The sequence below is a fragment of the Dermochelys coriacea genome, chromosome 21 (genome assembly GCF_009764565.3).
Source record: "Dermochelys coriacea isolate rDerCor1 chromosome 21, rDerCor1.pri.v4, whole genome shotgun sequence".
NCBI lineage: Eukaryota > Metazoa > Chordata > Testudines > Dermochelyidae > Dermochelys > Dermochelys coriacea.
This window is the reverse complement of record NC_050088.1, coordinates 30,621-52,882: the sequence shown is the minus strand read 5'-3', so window position 1 is coordinate 52,882 and position 22,262 is coordinate 30,621. Positions and strand designations below refer to the sequence as shown.

The following is a 22,262-nucleotide window of genomic DNA, read 5'->3' as shown; positions in this document are numbered from 1 at the left end:
TTCCCTTGATAAGGCTGTTCCAGCACTTCACTCCTCTGATGGTTAGAAACCTTTGTCTAATTTCAAGTCTAAACTTCCTGATGGCCAGTTTATATCCATTTGTTCTTGTGTCCACATTGGTACTGAGCTTAAATAATTCCTCTCCCTCCCTGGTATTTATCCCTCTGATATATTTATAGAGAACAATCATATCTCCCCTCAGCCTTCTTTTGGTGCGCCTACACAAGCCAAGCTCTGGTTTTCCATTCCTCAGATCATCCTAGTAGCCCTTCTCTGTATCTGTTCTGGTCTGAATTCATCCTTCTTAAAGATGGGAGACCAGAACTGCAGACAGTATTCCAGATGAGGTCTCACCAGTGCCTTGTATAAAGGTACTAACACCTCCTTATTTCTACTGAAAATACCTTGCCTGATACATCCCAAGATCACATTAGCTTTTTTCATGCCATATCACATTGGCGGCTCATAGTCATCCTGTGATCAACCAGTACTGCGAGGGTCTCCTCCTCTGTGACTTCCAATTGATGCATCCCCAGTTTATAACAAAAATCCTTGATGTTAATCCCTAAATGCATGATCTTGCATTTTTCACTATTAAATTTCATCCTATTACTATTACTCCAGTTTACAAGGTCATCCAAATCTTCCTGTATAACATCCCGGTCCTTCTCTGTATTGGCAATACCTCCCAGCTTTGTGACATCCGCAAAGTTTATTAGCACACTCCCGCTTTTTGTGCCGAGGTCAGTAATAAAAAGATTGGTCCCAAAACCGATCCCTGAGGAACTCCACTAGTAACCTCCCTCCAGCCTGACTGTTCGCTTTTCAGTATGACTCGTTGTAGTCTCTCCTTTAACCAGTTCCTTATCCACCTTTCAATTTTCATATTGATGCCCATCTTTTCCCATTAAACTAATGATTCCCCATGTGGAACCATATCAGATGCCTTACTGAAATCAAGGTAAATTAGATCCACTGCATTTCCTTTGTCTAAAATATCTGTCTCCTTCTCAAAGAAGGAGATCAGGTTGGTTTGGCACGATCTACCTTTTGTAACACCATGTTGTATTTTGTCCCAATTACCATTGACCTCAATGTCCTTAACTGCTTTCTCCTTCAAATTTTTTTCCAAGACCTTGCATACTACAGATGTCAAACTAACAGGCCTGTAATTACCCAGATCACCTTTTTCCCCCCCTTTCTTAAAAGTAAGACTTATATTAGCAATTCTCCAGTCATACGCACAACCCCTGAGTTTACAGATAAATTAAAAATTCATGCTAATGGGCTTGCAATTTCATGTGCCAGTTCCTTGAATATTCTTGGATGAAGATTATCTGGGGCCCCCGATTTAGTCCCATTAAGCTGTTTGAGTTTGGCTTCTACCTTGGATGTGGTAATATCTACCTCCGGACCCTCCTTCCCATTTCTCATCCTACTATTATCCCTAAGCTCCTCATTTGCCTCACTAAAGTCTGAGGTAAAGTATTTGTTTAGATATTGGGCCATGCCTAGATTATCCTTGACTCCACTCCATCTTCAGTGTTTAGCGGTTCCACATCTTCTTTCTTTGTGTTCTTCTTATTTATATGGCTATAGAACCTTTTACTATTGGTTTTAATTCCCTTTGCAAGGTCCAACTCTACCTGGGGCTTTTAGTCTCTCACTTTATCCCTACATGTTCTGACCTCAATAAGATAGCCTACAAGGAGTGGAAGAGGGAGGGATCAGCAAGGAAAGCTTTCTGCTTTTTCTTAATCACCTCCCTGAGATACTTGCTCATCCAGCTTGATCTACAGCTCCTGCCTATGAATTTTTTCCCCTTTCTTGGGATGCAGGCTTCTGACAGTTTCTGCAACTTTGACTTGAAGTAATTCCAGGCCTCATTTGCCTTTAGATCCACAAGTTGTTCAGTCCAATCCACTTCCCTAACTAATGTCCTTAATTTTTTAAAAAGTCATCCCTTTTGAAATCAAAAACCCTAGTCATAGCTCTCTTTTTTGTTTATCCTTCCATTCAGTTTGAACTGAATTAGCTCATGATTGCTCGAACCAAGGTTGTCCCCGACAACCATTTCTTTTATGAGGTCCCCACTAATCACTAAAACCAAATCTAAAATGGCGTCCCTTCTTGTTGGTTCAGCCACTACTTGGTGAAGGAATCCATTAGCTATCGCATCTAAGAAAATCTAAGCCCTATTATTACTAGAACTTGTCCTCCAGTCTCTATCTGGAAATTTAAAGTCTCCCATGATCACACAATTCCCATTAGTATTTACTTCATTAAAAACATTAACATTAACACACACTCACACTCTCTCGCTCTGTCCTTGCCTCTCCTTGAGCCATCTTCCTTCATAGGACACGGGCAGGGGTGCTAGGTTTTGGGAGCCATGAAGAATTAGGGGATCAAAACCATGCAGGGCAGGGGTCTGATGTAGATGGGATGGGCGGGGGAGGCAGGCAAGATTTCAAGCACCAGTAGAGCTTTATATAGCGATGGCTCATGCTTGGCTTTTCAGCTGCTCTTGCAGAGGAATTGTCCAGGAGCCGTAGCCAGAGGAGAAAGTGGCAGAGGTGGACCTGAGCAGCTTGGGCATCCTTCTAAGCAGACATGAATCAGTCCTCAGCTTTCTGCCTCCCACTTTACTGGATGTGAGTAAGCAGTCAGTGCTTTGAATTCCTCATCTGTACTAGCTATAGTATTCTTCACAGGCCGTATCCTTCCCCGTTAATTATGTGGCTCTGTGGTATTAAGGCTGGGGAGGGGCCAGAGTCTGCTATGCAGAGTGACTATGTGGGGTGCCATTGCAACGGGTGCTTTTTGGTTGTAATGCTAAAGGTGTAATGGGAAGAGGGTTAAGGGCGGAGTCCTGCCATGCAGGAGAGGGGAAAAGAAGGGCCAACGAGATGTTGCCGACTGAGGTGGTAACTGATTTGTTTTTCTCCCTTGTGCTGGGTTTAGTAGCAAGGGAGAAGAAGTCACACACCAGAGTCTACTGCCCTTATAGGATGGAAAGTGAGAGGGAGCGACGAGACCGCAAGCGTTGTTGATGCCACGCAAAAGCCGTCCATCTGGGAGCAGAACCGCTGCCACTTTCAGTGAGATAAGTGTCTGGTTTGGTGAGGGCTCTGCGCATAGCCCATCTGGCTCCAGGTAGAGACATCCTGTTAGCTGGGGGCTGGATTTGTAAGAAAAGGTTCCTGACTATTTGTGGTTATGATGGAGACAAGGTCCCCAATTTCAGGGGCTGCTCATTTCTCTGGCCAGGAGCAGTGTGTTCCCAGCAGTAGAAGGTTTCATCTAGGAGGGATGACTCCAGGTTGTGAGTTGCTTGCCTTCCTCCCATGTTTTTCTCTCTCTGTCTCTTCTCTAGTGTGTTGGCCAACACTCACTCTCTCAATCTCTCTTTGCCATCTCCCTTCATAGCACATGGGCAGGCATGCTAGGTGTGCATCCCCACAGGCTGTGTGTCGGGAGCCAGGAAGAAGTAGGAGGAGAGGAAAATCATGCTGGGCTGTGGGTGTGACAGTGGAGGCACGTTTTGGAAGATCTTGTGCACCTATAGCGTTTTTGGCAGTGATAGCTCTTCCATAGATTGTTTGCTGTTCTTACAGCAGCCTGCTCCAGGCCAGTGGAGCAGCCCCAGACAGAGGAGGAGCATCTGGAGGAAGTGGACCTGTGCAATCTAGACGTTTCACTTGGCAATGAAGCGGAGGAACTCTTGTAATGTTGGAGGAGCAGGTGTTTGTTTGTGAAATCTCTCTCCAGTGTCTGTATAGCGAGGTGCCTACTCGAGAGCAGAGAGATGCTGCTCATTTCCATGGGATATGTCCTGGGAAAGGTAGAGTTTTGCCTGTGGCTGGTAGTTGTCTGGGGTTCTCCCTTTCCTCCTTTCCTGGAGGGCTGTAGTTCCTTAGTAGTGATGAGCATTTTAGGTCCTGGGTTGGCTGGAGAGGTATAAAGAAGGGGGTTCCAATGAGCGGCAGCCAGTGTCGTGTGTGTCTGTCTTCCATGCACCAGTGGTGGCCTAGCATACAAGTATTCTCTTTCTCTCTTCAGTTCCTAATAAGATTGGGTAGGTGAGAGATTGGCCAACGTGTGGCAGAGATGAAAGAAGGAGTAGCCACCCTGAGCCCATCCCTAGGGATGGAAGCCAGACAGTGACCTGCAGAGTAAGAGCAAATGGAAATTTGCCGAAGTTAAGTGTTGAGGGAGGGCTGCAAAGACTCTTGTGGGTGGAGAGAATTTGTCAGTATGGGGTCGGCCCCTGAAGAAAGGCCTCTGAATCTAGCTGGAGCAGGACCCGCACCCGAGCGGCTCTTAAGGTCTGTGAGCGGTCAAAGGGCAGCAGGGAACTGAGGAGCAGCTAGAGCCCCAGAACCCCAAGACAGTTCAAGGGCAAGATGGGGGAGCCATAGAGTGGGCCAAGGCCTCATGTTGGGTGCGGGCAGATGCAACTGCCACAAGTTTCTGTCTACCCCACCTCAGGCCCTCTCTCCCCCTCCGGGAACAAGCTGGCGCTGACATGGGCTGTCACTGCTTCTCCAGGGCATATGCATACTGCCCATTACCCTAACTTGTGATCAGGAGTCACTGCTGCTCCGGGAGAAACACAGTCTGTATATTTACCCTGACTGGCAACACAGTCTCACTGTTAATCCATGATGGAAATGGTTTGTGCGTTACCTTGATTGGCCACCAGGTGTCACTGCTGGTCCAAGGGAAATACCTCGTGCGTTACCCTGACTGGCCACGGGGTCACTGTTAATCCACGAGATAAATGCTCTGTGCATTTCCTGATTGGCCGATGCTACTGTGGTAGGTCCCGCATTTTTTCTTGGTGTGCTGAGTCAGGGCATTGCCCTTTGTCCACATTATTGGGCATTATGGGCTCTGCTAGTGCCCCGGTAGGGGAGAGAGGGGAGCAGACCCAGACCCTTTCCCCTACTCCAAGTCCCAGATCCTTCAGCTTTCCAGGCTGCTTACCCTCTCTCCCCTTGGGTAGGGTTTCCCTCAGTCCTTTGTGCCGGGGGAGTCCCTCTGCTCGGGCAGGGGTTTCCTTCCCCTGGTCCTCTAGGTAACAGCAATACTACTCCAAACTCTAGTCAGCTCTCCTTCCCTCTCCCTGTCTGACTGAAGCAGGGGTATTTTATTAGATTTTGAGTGGGGTCTTAATTGGCTCCATGTGCTCCAATTACCCTGTAGTAACCTTTCCCTAGTCCACAGGGAATAAGGCCTTGATCATCCTAGGTTTTATATACCTCCCATCTACCACTCTCCTGTTGGCCCTGCTGTATCACAGCACCCAGTGTCACTGTTGCTCCTTAAGGAAATGCTCTGTGATTAACCCTTGTGGCTACACACTGTCACTGCTGCTCCTTATGGAATTGCTGTGAGCACCACTGGTGGCAACACAGAGTCACTGTTGATCCACAAGAGAAATGCTTTGTGCAGTACCTGATTGACTGCCCAGTGTTACCATGGCTCCATGAGGGAAATAATTTATGCATTACCCTGACAGGTTTCAGAATCTCCCCACTGTATTTTCTACTGCATGCATCTGATGGAGTGAGCTGTGGCTTACGAAAGCTTATGCTCAAATAAATTTGTTAGTCTCTAAGGTGCCACAAGTACTCCTTTTCTTTTTGCGAATACAGACTAACACGGCTGCTACTCTGAAACAAGTACTCCTGTTCTTTTTGCATTTCCCTAAGTGGCCACCTGGTGTCACTCTTGCTCCCTGAAATGATTTGTGCATTACCTGGATCAGCCAACTGGTGTCACTGTTGTTCCATTAGGGTAATGCTTTGTGCATTACTAGAAGTGGCCACCTGGTGTCACTGTTGCTTCTTAAGGAAATGATTTGTGTGTTCCCCAAAGTGACCACCCAATGTCACTGCTGCTCCATGAGGGAAATGCTTTGTGCATTCCCCTGGATGGCCATCTGGTGTCACTGTTGTTCCATTAGCAAAATGCTCTGTAATTACACTAATTGGTCATACAGTTTTCAGAGTAGCAGCCGTGTTAGTCTGTATTCGAAAAAAGAAAAGGAGTACTTGTGGCACCTTAGAGACTAACAAATTTATTTGAGCATAAGCTTTCGTGAGCTACAGCTCACTTCATCGGATGCTGTAGCTCACGAAAGCTTATGCTCTAATAAATTTGTTAGTCTCTAAGGTGCCACAAGTACTCCTTTTCTTTTTGCGAATACAGACTAACACGGCTGCTACTCTGAAAATTGTAAGGCGAGTGATCGCTTAAGATAAGCCATCACCAGCAGCGGGGGGGGGGGGGGAAAGGAGGAAAACCTTTCATGGTGACAAGCAAGGTAGGCTATTTCCAGCAGTTAACAAGAATATCTGAGGAACAGTGGGGGGTGGGGTGGGGGGGAGAAATAACATGGGGAAATAGTTTTACTTTGTGTAATGACTCATCCATTCCCAGTCATACAGTGTCACTGTTGCTCCACGAGAAAAATGATCACTCAGTCTCTGTTCATAGAGTGGGATGATGTGGATGGGATGTGAGAGGGAGGCAGGGATGAGGGCAAGATTTCACGCACCAACAGAGCTTTGTGTAATGATGGCTCATGCTTGGCTTTTGCAGCTGCTCTTGCAGAGGAATTGTCCAGGAGCCCTAGTGGAAGGAGAAACTGGCAGAAGTGGACCTGAGCAGTCTGAACATCCTTCTAAGCAGACATGAACAGTCCTCAACTTTCTGCCTTCCTCAAACTGGCTGTGAGTAAATTCAGTGCTTTGAATTCCTCATCTGTACTTGTTGTAGTTCTCTTTACAGGCCGTATGCTTCCCCATTGGGTATAGGGCTCTGTGGGATTAAGGCTGGGGAAGGGACCAGAGTCACAGTTGCCAACTTTCACTGGGTAAATAAGCTTTTAACCCTGACTTTCACAATAAGCCAAAAATCAAGCTAATCCCTTTTCAAAAGAAGCCAATCCTTAAGAACCCCTACACTCTATGTGACTGGATCTCCCCTGGCATGCAGTTTGGGATTCTGGTGGGCCCGCTGTGCACCTCTGACTCTCTTCCCCTCTTTGCCTCTGCTTGCCCCCGATTGCCAGGAGCCGATCAAAAAAAAAAATCAAGAAGCTACAACAAGCAACAATCTACAAGCCAAAAACTAGCCAACAAGCAACTCGGGTCCCCATTTTCAGGGGCTGCTCATTTCTCTGTCGAGGAGTATTGTGTCCTTCACAGCAGAAGGTTGGATCCAGGAGGATGACTCCAGGTGGCAAGTTGCTTGCCTTCCTCCCATGTTTCTCTCTCTCTCTCTCTCTGTCTCTTTCCCTGTGCCGTCTCCCTTCGTAGGACATGGGTAGGTGTGCATCCCAACAGGCTAGGTCTTGGGAGCCATGAAGAAGTTGGAGGGGATGAAAATCATGTGGGGCAGTGGGTCTGAGAGTGCAGACAGATATTCAAAGACCTCGTGCACCTATAGCCCTTGTGGCAGTGATGGCTTTTCTATGGATTATTTGCTGCTGTTGCGGTGGCCTGCTCCAGAGCAGTGGAGCAGCCCGAGACAGGAGGAGGAGCATCTGGACGAAGCGGATCTGCACAATCTTGATGTTTCACTTTGCAGTGGAACTGAGAAGGTCTCTTGTGATATTGGAGTAGCATGTGTGTGTTTGTGAAATCATTTCTCTCTATCCAATATCTGCATAGTGAGGTGCCTCCTTGAGAGCAGAGAGATGCTTCTCATTTCCATGGGATGGGTCCTGGGCAAGATACAGCTCTGCATGTGGCTGGTAATTGCCTGGGATTTTCCCTTTCCTGGAGGGCTGCAGTTCCTTGGGAGTGATGAGAATTTTAGGCCCTGGGTGGGCTGGAGACGAATAAAGAATGGGGCTCCAATGAGGTGTAGCCAGGTGACATCTCTGTGTCTGTTTGTCCTCCATGCACCAGTGGTGAGCTAGCTTACAAGTATTCTCTCTTTCTCTTTTCAGTTCCTAATGAGATTGGGTAGATGAGAGAATGGCCAACCTGTGGCATAGACCAAAGAAGGAGCAACCGCCTGGAGCCCATCTCTAGGGATGGAATCCAGACAGTGATCTGCAGAGTAAGCAAATGGAAATTTGCTCTTAAGTATTGAGGGAGGGCTGCAAAGACTCTTGTGGGTGGATAGAATTTGTTAGTATGGGTGGGCTCCTGAGGAAAGGCCTCCAAATCTAACTGGAGCCAGACCCCCATCCAAGCGGCTCTTAAGATCTGTGAGTTGTCGAAGGGCAGCAGGGAACTGAGGAGCAGCTAGAGCCCCGGGACCCCCAACCAGCACAAGGAAAAGATGAGAGAGCGTTGTGGCTGCCTGCATCATTGCACCACCTAGCACAGCAGTCGCCCCACCCTGCCTGAGCAGTGGCCTGGAATCTGGAAAGTGAGTACAGGTGCTGAGTTTGTCCTTCTTCCTATGTGTGTGTGTCTCTCTCTGCTCTCATGTTGGCCAACATGCTCTCTTTCCCTCTCTCTCTCTCTCCCCCCTTATACTGTCTCCTTCAATAGAACATGGGCATTGCTGCATGCTCACGGGCGTGGTCTGGGGAGTCTGCAACCCACTGGGGCATTGGGAGGGGAAAGAGAAGCATGATGGGTACTAGAACCTTCATTGGTAGTGGTGGGGGTGACTGTGGGAGTCGACTGTCACTGTTCATCACTGTGCATGGGAGAGGGAGAGCAGCATCTCATACACCACGTCATAAATATGAAGGGAAGGGTAAACACCTTTAAAATCCCTCCTGGCCAGAGGAAAAACCCTTTCACCTGTAAAGGGTTAAGAAGCTAGGATAACCTCGCTGGCACCTGACCAAAATGACCAATGAGGAGATAAGATACTTTCAGAAGCTGGAGAGAGGGAGAAACAAAGTTTCTCTCTGTCTGTGTGTGTGATGCATTTGCCGGGAACAGAAAGGAATGGAGTCTTAGAACTTAGTAAGTAATCTAGCTAGATATGTGTTAGATTCCGTTTGTTTAAATGGCTGAGAAAATAAGCTATGCTGAATGGAATGGATATTCCTGTTTTTGTGTCTTTTTGTAACTTAAGGTTTTGCCTAGAGGGATTCTCTATGTTTTGAATCTAATTACCCTGTAAGGTATTTACCATCCTGATTTTACAGAGGTGATTCTTTTACTTCTATTAAAATTCTTCTTTTAAAAGAACCTGATTGTTTTTTTCATTGTTCTTAAGATCCAAGGGTTTGGGTCTGTGTTCACCTATGTAAATTGGTGAGGATTTTTATCAAGCCTTCCGCAGGAAAGGAGGTGTAGCGTTTGGGGAGGATTTTGGGGGGGAAAGACGTTTCCAAGCAGGCTCTTTCCCGGTTATATATCCATTAGACGCTTGGTGGTGGCAGCAATAAAGTCCAAGGGGAAAAGGAAAATAGTTTGTACCTTGGGGAAGTTTTAACTTAAGTTGGTGAAAATAAGTTTAGGAGGTTTTCATGCAGGTCCCCACATCTGTACCCTAGAGTTCAGAGTGGGGAAGGAACCTTGACACACCACTAGAACTTTGGGCAGTGATAGCTGGACCGACGGTGCCCTCTCTTGGTGGGCTTCCACCCACTTACCCCCCCGGCAGGCCCACCGCTCCTCCAACTCCAACTCGTGCTTCAGCTGTACTGCATGGTTCACCAGCCTCCGCTCCTCCAGCTCCAGCTCCTTCACTTTCAACTCCAGCTCCAGTCTCCACAGCTCCTCCAGGGAGGAACCTGACTGGGGTCCTCCTGTGCTGACTGGGGAGTCGGGTCTGATACACTCCTGGTTGCTACACGGACTGCCCCCAGTACTCCACTGCAATCTGGGAACCTCGGGAGCCCCCCTGGGGTCTGGAGCCTGTGCCTCCTACTGGTCATTCTCTACAAGCTGAGCGATCAGCTGCTCCTTATTGAGCCTCCCAATGCTCAGCCCTCTCTTCCTGCACAGATGTGCCAGGTCCCTCTTACTGAGCTGTTTATAGGCCATTTCCGCGCTGGTTGCTTTCAATTCCCTTGTTTTATCTCTGGCAGCCATTCACTGCAAGCACCTGCACTCGCAGCCAACCGTCTATGGGGTGCATCCACCAACCATCCTTTGCTACCAAGTTGTCACGGACTCACAGGCCGTGCCCATTCTTAACCCTGTGCGGCCCATGTTGGGAACCCCCTTCAGTGAGACAGGCCCTTCTCCTGGGTCTACTCTCTCTCGGGGGTTAAGCCCCTCCACCTCCTGGAACCGCACTTCTCTGAGCCTTAGCACACCTGTTTCTCACCATGGGCCCCCTCAGGGAGTCCACTCGCTTTGGACCCCCAGGGCCTCCATTCCCAAAGGGAATAATGCAACCCTGTTCTCTAGACCAGAGTGACATTCGGCCAGCGTAAAACAGGAGAGTTTGACCGTCCGAACACAGCACAGAAAACTTTCAGGGGTCTCAGGCCTGGCCTCCCTCAGCACAGCACATCCAAGTCTCCCCTGCATCCAGGTGGGTTCTGCCTGCTTCCTCTCTCCAGTCCTGAGCCCCTCTGCTTCCCAGCTGGGCATCTGATATCACCGGCCCCAAGCCCCACTACTATCCATTGTCTTCTCTCCAGGTAAACAGGGTTGCCTGGGCCTCCTCTCCTCTCCTCCGTCCTGTGGCTGGAACCACCTGGTCAGGTCACTGGGGTCCTCTCTCCACAGCCCATTGTCCTCCCACTGGCGAGAAATGGTTGGGACTCCTGAGCTGGGTCACCAGTCACTGGGGTATCCATTCTCCAGGACATCGGCTGGGGTCCCAAGTTCCCTCGCTGGTCCTCTAACAACAAACTCCTGTTGTGAATTATACCTGATAGGTCACGCACAAAAACTGTTACGAATTATATCTAATAGGTCACACACAGTTCGAGTCTAGGCTGAGGCACATAAATGAGTCACAACTGATCAATCTTTGCAAAGTTTCTGTTTATTACACTCGAGCGTGGTGCCCCCCTGCTAGTCAGAGGGGGACCCTATGCATTGTCTATACACCATATATATATATATATATATATATATATATATATATATATATATATATATATGAGTGGGTAATACATGCAGCCCTTGTGCCCGAACCCCTCCGCGAATCAGTAGGTTCCATTGTCCTTGTGCACAGAGTTCTGCAGCCAATGACTAAATCCTATTATTGTTGCATTTAGACCTAACCTTCACTTGCGATAACATGCTTACACAAAATTTTGCTAACTCCAGGCCTTTTTCATAACAGTCGCTTATCTCGCCAAACAGCGAGTCAAGGCCAGGCCAGAACAGCCTACTACAAAGCCACAGAAATGAGAGGTTTCAGAGTAGCAGCCGTGTTAGTCTGTATTTGCAAAAAGAAAAGGAGTACTTGTGGCACCTTAGAGACTAACAAATTTATTAGAGCATATCTCTAAGGTGCCACAAGTACTCCTTTTCTTTTTACAGAAATGAGAGTTCTCTTAATTCTTTCACAACACTCCCTCTCCCATCACCTCGTTAAACTCATAACAACCAGGAAACTGAGTATGTTGTGTCCTCCACCCCATGCAAGCCACTGAAAACAACATGGAAACAAACAAGAAAATCTCTACTTCTTCACATGCTTCATTTGGGAAATGCTCTGTGCAACTATACAGAGTGGCCACCTGGTGTAACTGCTGTTCCTTAAAAACAACAAGGAGTCCAGTGGCAGCTTAAAGACTAATAGATTTATTTGGGCATAAGCTTTCGTGGGTAAAAAAACACTTCTTCAGATGCATGCACATCTGTTCCTTCAGGAAATGATTTGTGCATTCCCCTCACTAGGCACCTGGTGTCATTGCTGCCATTGGGCCTGGGGTAACTGTTGTTCCATGTGGGAAATGCTCTGTGCTATTACACACTTTCTTCCTTCCCTAATGAACCAAGGCACACACCCCACCCATGTACTTATTCTCTATCCCATACTGACTTGGACTCTGAATAGAGTCCACGGGTGGCGAACCCTTATCCACGGATGTTTTAAAAACTCCTGCACCCCAATCTGGGTCTCTGCTGGTTATGTGCTATGTATGCATTTTATGAACCTTGTAACTGACATTTGTAATCCCTCATAACCCAAGCCTGACCCCAGATGTACAGTACCGTCCTTCTTCACTTGTTTAAAATTTGATTTTAAACATTAACTTTTAATAAAAATTTTAAATAGCCAATGAGGGTGTAGAAGGTATTTCAATTAAGGTAGCTGAAATATGGATCTGGTAAAAGCTAGACAATGTTAGTTAATTAGCGGTGCTATTGTAAGTGACTAGAGAAAGGGTAGCAGGCTAATTTTAGCTGGAGCTGAACGGGTGTCATCTCCACTTCTCTGTGGACATGGTCTGGGTACTGGTCCAGTGACTTAATGCGATGAATGAGAAAAAGGATTGTACACTGTGAGAGGGGCCTACAGCATTTCAGACCTGAAAAGCTACAGGAGGAGATGGCTGCTCCCAGGTACCAGTGGGATGGGGCCCATTAAGATACTTGGATAGAAAATGCAGTGGAGAAAGCCTGCGGTGGCGAGCAGCTGGGACTGGACATTAATGGCAATAACTCACCCCCGAGCCCTGGAACTGGGAAACCCCTGAGCAGCAGGAACTGAGAAGGCCAGCACTCTCTCTGGTGCTGCCCCGCTCCGGAGCCAACCTCGATGGACGTACAAGGGGGAGCCACAGGGCAGCCTTGGGCTTCTCCACCCCCAGCCAGGCAGTTGATGGGGAGCTGCAGGCCTGTGCCATGAACCTTGCTGGGACTGGACCCTGACCCGATGCCCTGTGTGTGCCCCCCCCCCACATTGCTACAATGACTCCTGGGGGTCAGGTGGGACAGTGTCCTGCATGTATTCCTCCCTGCCCTATCCTGCAAAGGATAATGACCATTGGTAGCCACATGGGGCAGTGCCCTCAGCTCCAGAAATGGGGTGTATGGGGAGGGAGGGAAATGATCTCTGTCATCCACATGGGGTAGTATCCTGCGTACAGCACCCCAACTCCTACAGTGACTCCTGCGGGCCAGGTGCGTGTGTGCGCACGATTTGGGCAGTGACCCTTGCTGCTAAGCGAGGCAGCCTCTCCCCCCCCCACCTCCCGCTTCCCCTGACTTGGCTCATCCCCTGTCCTCGCCTCCAGCTGTTTGACCCCTTTCTCCCGCGCAGTCAGTGTCCGCCCCCTGCCCAGACTCCGCTCCTGTCCTCACGCGGTTTGCCCCCGTGCGAAACCCTGAGGGCGCAGCGGCTTCAGCGGGTGCTACTGAGCATGCGCCGTCCGTGCTCCGTGCACATACTCAGTCCCAGCTACTGCAACCGCCGCAGAACCCGCCTTCCGGGTCTGAACCGCTGTCACCGCGTCTGACGAGCCAGGCACACGGGCGGGGCCTGTGCAGGGGTGGAGAGGTGCTGAGTGGGTGGGGGGGCAGGTTGGGAGATGTAGTTCCTGTCGCACCTTGGGCCAGAAGTGACGTTGGCCCAACCGACGGACGGAGGCGGTTAGCGGGGCGCGTGGGAGCGCTTCCCCCGCCCCGCTCGCTGATTGGTGAAGAGGCCCTGGGGGTAGCCGCGCGTGCGGGACTGGCCGGACAGAGACTCACGGAGCCAGTGTTGGGGGAGGGGCAGATGGTGTGAAGTGGGGAGGGGTCAGGCGTGCGGGGGATGGAAAACTGTTGCTGTGAATCCCTCTGAGCGCCTGGGGGGCGGGAGCAGGAGCAGGAGCAGGTTCGACCCCCCGCTGCAATGATCCGTTTAAAAGGAATCTGGCCTCCTCCTGCCTAAGCCACGTTTCTGGTCTCGCTGAAACGCGTGTTAATCCGGAGTTACTGCAAGGCAGAACAGGGAGTGACTCCAAACTAACATGGAGGGCAGATAAAATCAGGGTGTGTCCCTGTGGGGAGGGGGTTTCAGTTGTTGCTAAAGGGGGAAAAATTACTTAGTTTCTCTCTTTCTCTGCTCAGGATATTGGGGTTGAGCTTCCTGGTTCAGATGCTGCTGCCTCGATTGTGATCTGGGAGCCCAGGCTGAGCAGCCGCTGCTCCCTCAGCAGGATCGGGGCTGGGGAGTCTGTGCCCAGCCAAGGTGAGGATTTTCTCCAGCTGTAATTAGCCCCATCGGTCAACCCAAGGCTCTGCCCACACCAACATGTGAGCCAGAGACTCCAGGTGATTGATAGAGACCTCAGGGAACGTGCAGGGAATGGGCATGAAAGTGACTTTGCACAAACAGCCCCTTCTCACCCCATATCTCTTCTTCCCATAGCAATTGCAGTAGCTAATCCAGGCATAGGAGAGCAAACCCCCAGGACTGGCTGCCAGCCAGAGCCAGGGAAGGAAGACACAAGGAGAAAAAGGGGGGGGAGAGAGAGAGAGACTGAAAAGGGCAGTGGGAGAAATAAATGGGGAGAGACAGTCCCAGATTTCTGACCGGCCCACTCACGCTTATTGCCGCATCCCTGGATAGATTCACTTTGCTATGAACAAGGTGAGATGCAGGGGGAGGAAAAGCCAGCTCCTGACTCTCCCTGTACCCCCTGCTGTAGGAGTGTGCTGCCCTGGGGACAATGTCAGGGGGAATCCCCCAACGTTACTCGTTTTGTTCTGCTCTTCTCTCCCATTCAGTTCCCAGATTTTGTTACTGGGAGGGTTTCAAAATGTCTCTGTGGTTTAGTGCTAGTGGGAGGGGCCAGTCAGTGTGTAATAAAGTTGCCAAACAATCGTAGAACTGTAGGGCTGGAATGAACCATGAGAGGGCATCTAGTCCAGCCCCCAGCACTGAGGTGTTTGTCCAACCTGTCCTTAAAAACCTCCAGTGGTGGGAATTCCACTACTTCTCTTGCTAATCTATTCCAGTGCTTAATTAGGTTTTTGCACAATTGAGTTACATGGTTGACTCAGATTTCAGAGTAGCAAATTTATTTGAGCATAAGCTTTCAAGAGCTACAGCTCACTTCATATTTTCCACTGAATGCATCCGATGAAGTGAGCTGTAGCTCATGAAAGCTTATGCTCAAATAAATTTGTTAGTCTCTAAGGTGCCGCAAGTACTCCTTTTCTTTTTATGGTTGACTCGCATTCAATTTGTGATCCACTATAACCCCCGGTCGTGTTCAGTAGTACTACCTCGTAACCAGCTATTTCCCACTTCGTAGTTGTGCATTTGGTTTTCCTTCCCTAAGTCTAGTACTTTGTACTCGTCTTTATTGAATTTCATCTCATTCATTCAGCCCACTTCTCCAGTTTGTAAATGTTACCTTGAATTCTAATCCATGTCCTCCAAAGTGCTTGCAGCCCCTCGCAAGTTCTGTTATCTCTGTATTTAGACAGAATGCTCTCCAGTCCATTATACAAGTAATTAGTGAAAATATTGAATATATCAGATCCAGGACTGGCCCCCTGGGCACCCCATTCTATACATTCTCCCAGTTTGACAGTGAACCACTAATGATTACTGTCTGAGTACAGCTTTCAACAACATTTTCACCCATTTTATAGCACTTTCATGTACACCACATTTCCACGTAAGTACAAAGTAAAATTTCATACAATGACTTGTTTATACTGATCTATTTACTATACAATGAAATGTAAGTACAATATTTATATTCCAATTATTTATTTTATAATTATATGGTAAAAATGAGAGTCAGCAATTCATAGTGTGCGGTGACGCTTTTACAAGAAGGAGTCCGGTGGCACTTTTAAAGACTAACAGATTTATTTGGGCATAAGGTTTTTTACCCACAAAAACTTATGCCCAAATAAATCTGTTAGTCTTTAAGGTGCCACCGGACTGCTTGTTGTTTTTGTGGATACAGACTAAGACGGCTACCCCCAATAGGTGACACTTTGTTATATTTATGTCGGATTTTATAAGCAAGTAGTTTTTTAAATGAGGTGTAACTCGGAGGTACGCAAGACAAATCAGACTCCTGAAAGGGGCACAGTAGTGTGGAAAGCCACTGGTCTACACAGCTATTTTTAATGGGCTAGCACCTACAGTGGAGCACCCATAGGGGAGACACATCTCAAAGAAGCATCGTTAATGCACAAGTTGTGTAACTTCTTCTTTTGCTGTTACCTGATCTCACTGGTCGCCTTTCCCCTGAGCAGGGTTTCCAGTTTCCAAACCCGATGTCATCTCCCAGCTGCAACAAGGGGAAGAGCTGTGGGCTCCAGATCTCCAGGGCTGAGAGGAAAGAGAGATCCTGAGAGGCAGCCGCATGGGTGACGGATGATTATACTTACTCAGTGCTTGAAGGAAACAGCTGGGATTCCCAACAAAGACCTTGTGAGGTCTCTGGGTTCAGGATGGTCCCCATCAGGTGTCATATCCTCTGGGCAAATACTGTTTATGGCTTCCTACCCATCCTGAGAAAAGAAAAGGAGTACATGTGGCACCTTAGAGACTAACATGGCTGCTACTCTGATACCCATCCTGACTAACTCCTGGCAGTAGTTCCCTCCCCAAACTCCCATCTCCCTGAGTGTTTGGATGGGAACTGGATGCAGAATTGATCCCCTCCTCTCTCCCTTTTGGGGAAGAGTGTGGGGAAATTCAGTCCCTGATTTTTTTCCATCTCCAGCTGTTCTCTTCATTTGTTCTCCCCTTTTCCCTTCCAGTTTCTAAGGTTTTTCTTTCTCTGTCCCAGCAGGTGATGGGATGGTGAGAGAGACCATCGAACAGAATCCTCAGCAGGAAGATAAGCAAGTGGAACCACACGGGGTGCTGTTGCAAAGATGCAAAAGGAGTGTGTCCAGAAGTTGTGAACAGGGAAAAAAGGCTCTTGGAGGCAGCACAGGCCAGAGAAGGAGCAGGGAAACCAGCCAGCACAGAAAGTTGGAATATGTGTTAATTATCGGGGAACTCACAAAGGCCTCAAAGAAACCACAGCCCAGCAGAGAATCCTGACGGGAGAGAGAAATAATATGGGATTTGAATGTGGGGGAAAAAGTTCAGGAGGCGCTCACACCTTATTACCTATCAGAGAATCCACACCAGAGTGAGACCCTATGGATGCTGTGAGTGCGGGAAAACCTTCACTCAGCACTCACATCTTGCATAATGACAACTTTCAGAGTAGCAGCCGTGTTAGTCTGTATTTGCAAAAAGAAAAGGAGTACTTGTGGCACCTTAGAGACTAACAAATTTATTAGAGCATAAGCTTTCGTGAGCATCCGATGAAGTGAGCTGTAGCTCACGAAAGCTTATGCTCTAATAAATTTGTTAGTCTCTAAGGTGCCACAAGTACTCCTTTTCTTTTCACTCACATCTTATTTGCCATCAGAGGATCCACACAGGGGAGAAACCCCATGAATGCTGTGAGTGTGGGAAAACCTTCTGCTGGCAGTCAGCCCTTATAAAACATCAGAGGATCCACACAAGGGTGAAACCCTATGAATGCTGTGAGTGCGGGGGAAAAAGTTCACTGACTGCTCACATCTTATTCGCCATTAGAGGATCCACACACAGGAGAAACCTTGTGAGTGCGGGAAAACCTTCACTGACTGCTCACACCTTATGTGCCATCAGAGAATCCACAAAGGGCAGCGCCCCTATGAGTGCTGTGAGTTCAGGAAAACCTTCACTCAGCAGTCGCATCTTATTGCACATCAGAGGAGTCACACAGGGAAGAAACCCTATAAATGCTGTGAGTGCGGAAAAACTTTCTCTTGGCACTCAGCCCTTATAAAACATTGGAGGATCCACACAGGAGAAAAACCCTATGAATGCTGTGAGTGCGGGGGAAAAAGTTCGCTGAGCGCTCAACCCTTATTCATCATCAGAGAATCCACACAGGGGAGAAACTCTATGAATGCTGTGAGTGTGGGAAAACATTCACTCAGAGCTCAAACCTTATTACACATCAGAAGAGCCACACAGGGGAGAAACCCTATGAATGCTGTGAGTGCGGGAAAACTTTCGCTCAGGGCTTATTACACATCAGAGGAGCCACATGGGACAAACCCCATGAACGCTGTGAGTGTGGGAAATTCTTCCATCACAGCTCTTCTCTTATTTATCACCGGAGAAGCTGCAAGGGAGATAAACACCATGAAAATCTTTTCTCGGGCTCAGAAAAGATTTTTTCCTAATTCCCAAGTAGTGCGCTTTAAGGCAGCATTTGTGGTGTCTCAGCTCCTTCAGGTGAGTTGTTTGCTTTTCCCTTTTGCAGCTCACCCTTCCTTGGAGTGAAGCCCACAGTGTTTTTCATCAACTCCTTTGTCCTCTGTCATGGAAGCGTGCGTCCCTCCAACAGGAATGCCCATCAGTCCCAGGTGGAGGAACCAGGAGTGACCTTTACTAGGGTACATTGAGGTAAAATCTACCTGGGCCTTGACACCACTAGGGTTTTCCATGGAGTTAGCTAGATTGAGTTAGCGATCCTGATATAAAAACACAACTATTTTTTAAGAAAGAAAATAGCCCATATAGCTTCCAGGGTAACGTAGAACATTTCCTCACCACTGAACACAACCTCCATCACTTTTTCTAGTCTAACCAAATTTGGAACATCATGTTTATACTTTTTCTGCCACTGCAAAGTGATTGTTAGTCACCAGGTTCCCCCACTAGGGACAGATTGCCTCTTTCCCAGTTGTTCCTATGTTGCACTGGGTTCTGCTGAATAGCAATTGGGCTTTGTACCATTTTTCTCCATGTAAATATAACAGAGAAGGAGCAGGGATAGAGGGTGTGACACAGTGGGGATTTTTCCTTGTTACCTTATATGTGAGTCTTACTGTTGATCCTTTGTGAGTTTTACTGTTTTGCATGAATACCGTGTGTGCCTCAGTTTCCCTGTGTGCTGCACCAATACCTCGGTGGTGGGAGTAGGGGTGTGTGACTTTGGCTGAGATGTCTGCGGCTGGTGAGGCTGCCTGTCCCTATGCTATGACCGGTGTGTGACATTGCACTCCATATGCTTTATGGAAATATGCTTATGACATAACTGGAATATGCTTCACGCTAAATACCCCTTGTATCATGTCATTAGAAATCTTTCGTGAGCTACAGCTTGCATCCTGTAGCTCACGAAAGCTTATGCTCTAATAAATTTGTTAGTCTCTAAGGTGCCACGGGTACTCCTTTTCTTTTTGCGAATACAGACTAACACGGCTGCTACTCTGAAACCATTAGAAATCTTGTAATCTACTAAGTGTGTTCATCCTATTTGTTTGTATGTATTATTTCTATATCTGGAGCTAGGAGAATAAGCTATAAAATTGTATCACTGATGTAAACATATGAAGTAGAGGCCATTAAGGGTGCTCCAGAAACAATCAGTTATAAATGGCCTTAGTTACTTGAAAGCCTTCCTGTGTACGTGTGGGCCAGCCCATGGGGAATGGAGACTAGGGGTCTTACCGTGACATGTGACCATGTCATCTGATAATGAAATCCATCTTAAATCTGGTACGTTTCCATTTAGAAGGAGCGGTGGGGACCCAGAGAGACAAAAGATTCCTGCCTTGTGCCAAAGCTATAGAAGGGGGTGGAGCAGGACAAAGGGGGCCAGTCATGAGAAATCCCCTGCTTGCCAACTGAGATGTCTGCTGGAACTAACACTACCTGGGGAGAGGATCGGGCCCAGACTAGGAAGGAGTCTAATCTGTGAAAGAAGCTTATTGGAACATCTCTGAGGGTGATATATTACCTATAATCTTTTTTTTAACGTATTAGGTTTAGACTTGTGTGTTTTTTGCTTTATTTTTCTGTGACTTACTTTGTTCTGTGTGTTATTACTTAATAAAATCACTTTTGTTTATTAATAAACCCAGAGTAAGTGATTAATACCAAAGGGAGCAAACAACGGTGCATATCTCTTTATCAGTGTTATAGAGGGTGGACAATTATCTGAATTTACTCCATATAAGCTTTATACAGAGTAAAACAGATTTATTTGGGGTTTGGATCCTATTGGGAACTTGGTGTCTGGGTGCTGGATACAAGTAAGCTGCTGAGCTGTTTTCACTTAGTCTGCACAGCTTTGGGGGCATGGTTCAGACCCTGGGTCTGTGTTGCAGCAGGCTAGCATGTCTGGCTCAAGAAGACAGGGTTCTGGAAGTCCCAAGCTGGCAGGTAAAACAGGCTCAGAGGTAATTTCAGCACATTGGGTGACAGTCCCATAGTGAAAAGAAAAGGAGTACTTGTGGCACCTTAGAGACTAACAAATTTATTAGAGCATAAGCTTTCGTGAGCTACAGCTCAGTTCACGAAAGCTTATGCTCAAATAAATTTGTTAGTCTCTAAGGTGCCACAAGTACTCCTTTTCTTTTTGCGAATACAGACTAACACGGCTGCTACTCTGAGTCCCATAGTGGTCTCTGTAACTGAACCTGTCAAATGGTGCCCTTCGTAACCTGAGACCCAGGAATGGGATGCAACCAGGTGACTCTTTGCTGCTCCTCCTCATCTTTGTCTTGTTTCCTGAGCAATGGGGGTGTCTGATTTTGGGTCGCTGGAAGCTGGCAATCTGCTTGGGGGAACTGGAAGAGGGGGAGTCCAGGGCATCTGGCCCACGACTCCCCAAGGTGGACTTGACTGAAAGTCAGTGATTTCTGTGCTAACAAGTTCTGTTCTATGCTGTGTTCCTGTCGAATAATAAACCTCCTGTTTTACCGCTGGGCTGAGAGTCATGCTGACTGCGGAGCTGTGGGGCAGGGCCCTCTGGCTTCCCCAGGAGCCCTGTCCAGGCGGACTTGCTGCGGGAAGCTCACAGTGTGGAAGGGGATGCTGAATGCTTCAAAGTCAGACCCAAGAAGGTCAAAGTTGTGTAGGCTTCTTGCCCCAGTGGCAGTGTGTCATGGAGTGTGGAGGAGTCAAGGCCCTGCACCCCCACTTCCTGCAATTCACCATTACTCTCAGGCAGCCAGTAAAACGGAAGGTTTATTGGACGACTGGAACGCAGTCCCAAGCAGAGCTTGTAGGTACAACCAGGACCCCTCAGTCAAGTCCTTCTGGGGGTCAGGGAGCTTAGACCCCAACCCTCGGGCTCCCTCCATTTCCCCAGCCAGCTCCAAACTGAAAACCCTGTCCAGCCATTTTACCCTGCCTGCCTCCTGGTTCCTCCTCCAGCCTTTGTCCATTTTCCCGGGCAGAAGGTGTCACCTGGCCCTAACCCCCCTCCTGGGCTCTCATGTTACATGCTCAGGTATCTTCCCTCAAGGAAAGTCTCCCATCCCCAATGCAGACAGTGCCAATAAAACTCCCCTGCAACATTCCCAGGTCAATACTCCCCGCTCCCTGCTGTTTTACACAGTGTGCTCTGAGAGAGGAGACATGCTCCCCCAGAGTTCTGACTGGCTTCATATGGAGTAGTTCCCGAGCATCGCCTGGTGACTCTGACTTGGGGTGGGAGTAGAGTGTGTGTTTTCAACCTCTGTGACACCTGAAGTGGTGAGTCGGAGGGATTCCCACCTTCCGAATTACCCCAGCAGTGTTTTCTCTTTTTGAGCCATGTAGAATTGATCTTCTCCACTTTCTACATTCCACTGCTCAATGTGTCCTATGATTCAGGGTTCTCAGCCCTCTGTTTATGGATCACAATTTTTCTTTGCTCCTAAAACAGTAATTTAGGGTCTGAGATGAAAGTGTCACAGACCTGGATGGGGAATTTGAATGGATCTGAAATGCAGTGAGATCATTTGGAGTTTAAATTCCAGTTGCCTGTTGTAGGACTTTTCCTACTGAGATGGGATTGTTTGCAGATGGGGAGGCTGGCTGGTTTGGTTTTTTTGTTTTTGTTTTTTTCCATTAGGAGTAGAACTTTTGTAAATAATATGACTGGGTCAGACCAAAGGTGCATCTAGCCCAGTATCCTGTCTTCCAACAGTGGCCAATGCCAGGTGCCCCAGAAGGAATGAACAGAACAGGTAAACATAAAGTGATCCATGTTCTGTCGCTCATTCCCAGCTTCTGGCAAACAGAGACTAGGGACATCATCCCTGCCCATCCTAGCTAATAGCCATTAATGGAACTATCCACCATGAACTTTAGTTCTTTTTTGAACCCTGTTATAGTCTTGGCCTTCACAACGTTCCTTCACCACATGTGGCAGCTGGGAGCTCTGGCATCTGCCCGTGGTGGCTGGGAACTACGGGGTCTATCTGCAGTGGCATGGGGCTGCAGCTTCTCCTTCCACCCATGGTGACTGGGAACTCCAGGGTCTGCCTGCAGTGTCTGGGAGCTGGGGGCTCCCTCTGGTGCCTGCAGCGGCTGGGGGCTGCCTGCAGCGGCTGGGACTCCAGGGTCCCCTGCCACTTGTGGTGCCT

General features: G+C 48.1%; 1 protein-coding gene, 1 long non-coding RNA gene and 1 pseudogene across 4 annotated transcripts in view; 2 read left to right on the top strand and 1 right to left on the bottom strand.

Annotated features, from left to right (window-relative positions):
* LOC119846469 (zinc finger protein 2-like) overlaps positions 1–16,782 on the top strand; it is a 94,044-nt gene extending 77,262 nt beyond the window's left edge. Inside the window, exons 1-3 of one of the 3 annotated variants that reach the window (XR_006276545.1) lie at positions 13,643–14,070; positions 16,101–16,214; positions 16,640–16,782. The gene's annotated coding sequence lies outside the window, so the exon portion shown is untranslated. Of the gene's footprint in view, positions 14,154–16,100; positions 16,363–16,639 lie in introns of those variants that run through there. The other 2 variants (XR_006276544.1, XR_006276543.1) reach the window with 2 other exon arrangements.
* LOC119846229 overlaps positions 1–22,262 on the top strand; it is a 68,447-nt pseudogene that overhangs the window by 40,355 nt on the left and 5,830 nt on the right.
* LOC122457164 lies at positions 6,092–21,738 on the bottom strand. The gene is made up of 3 exons (XR_006276551.1): positions 21,589–21,738; positions 20,845–20,849; positions 6,092–6,132 (listed from the first exon to the last, which is right to left on the bottom strand). It is a non-coding gene; the product is annotated as an uncharacterized LOC122457164 (long non-coding RNA).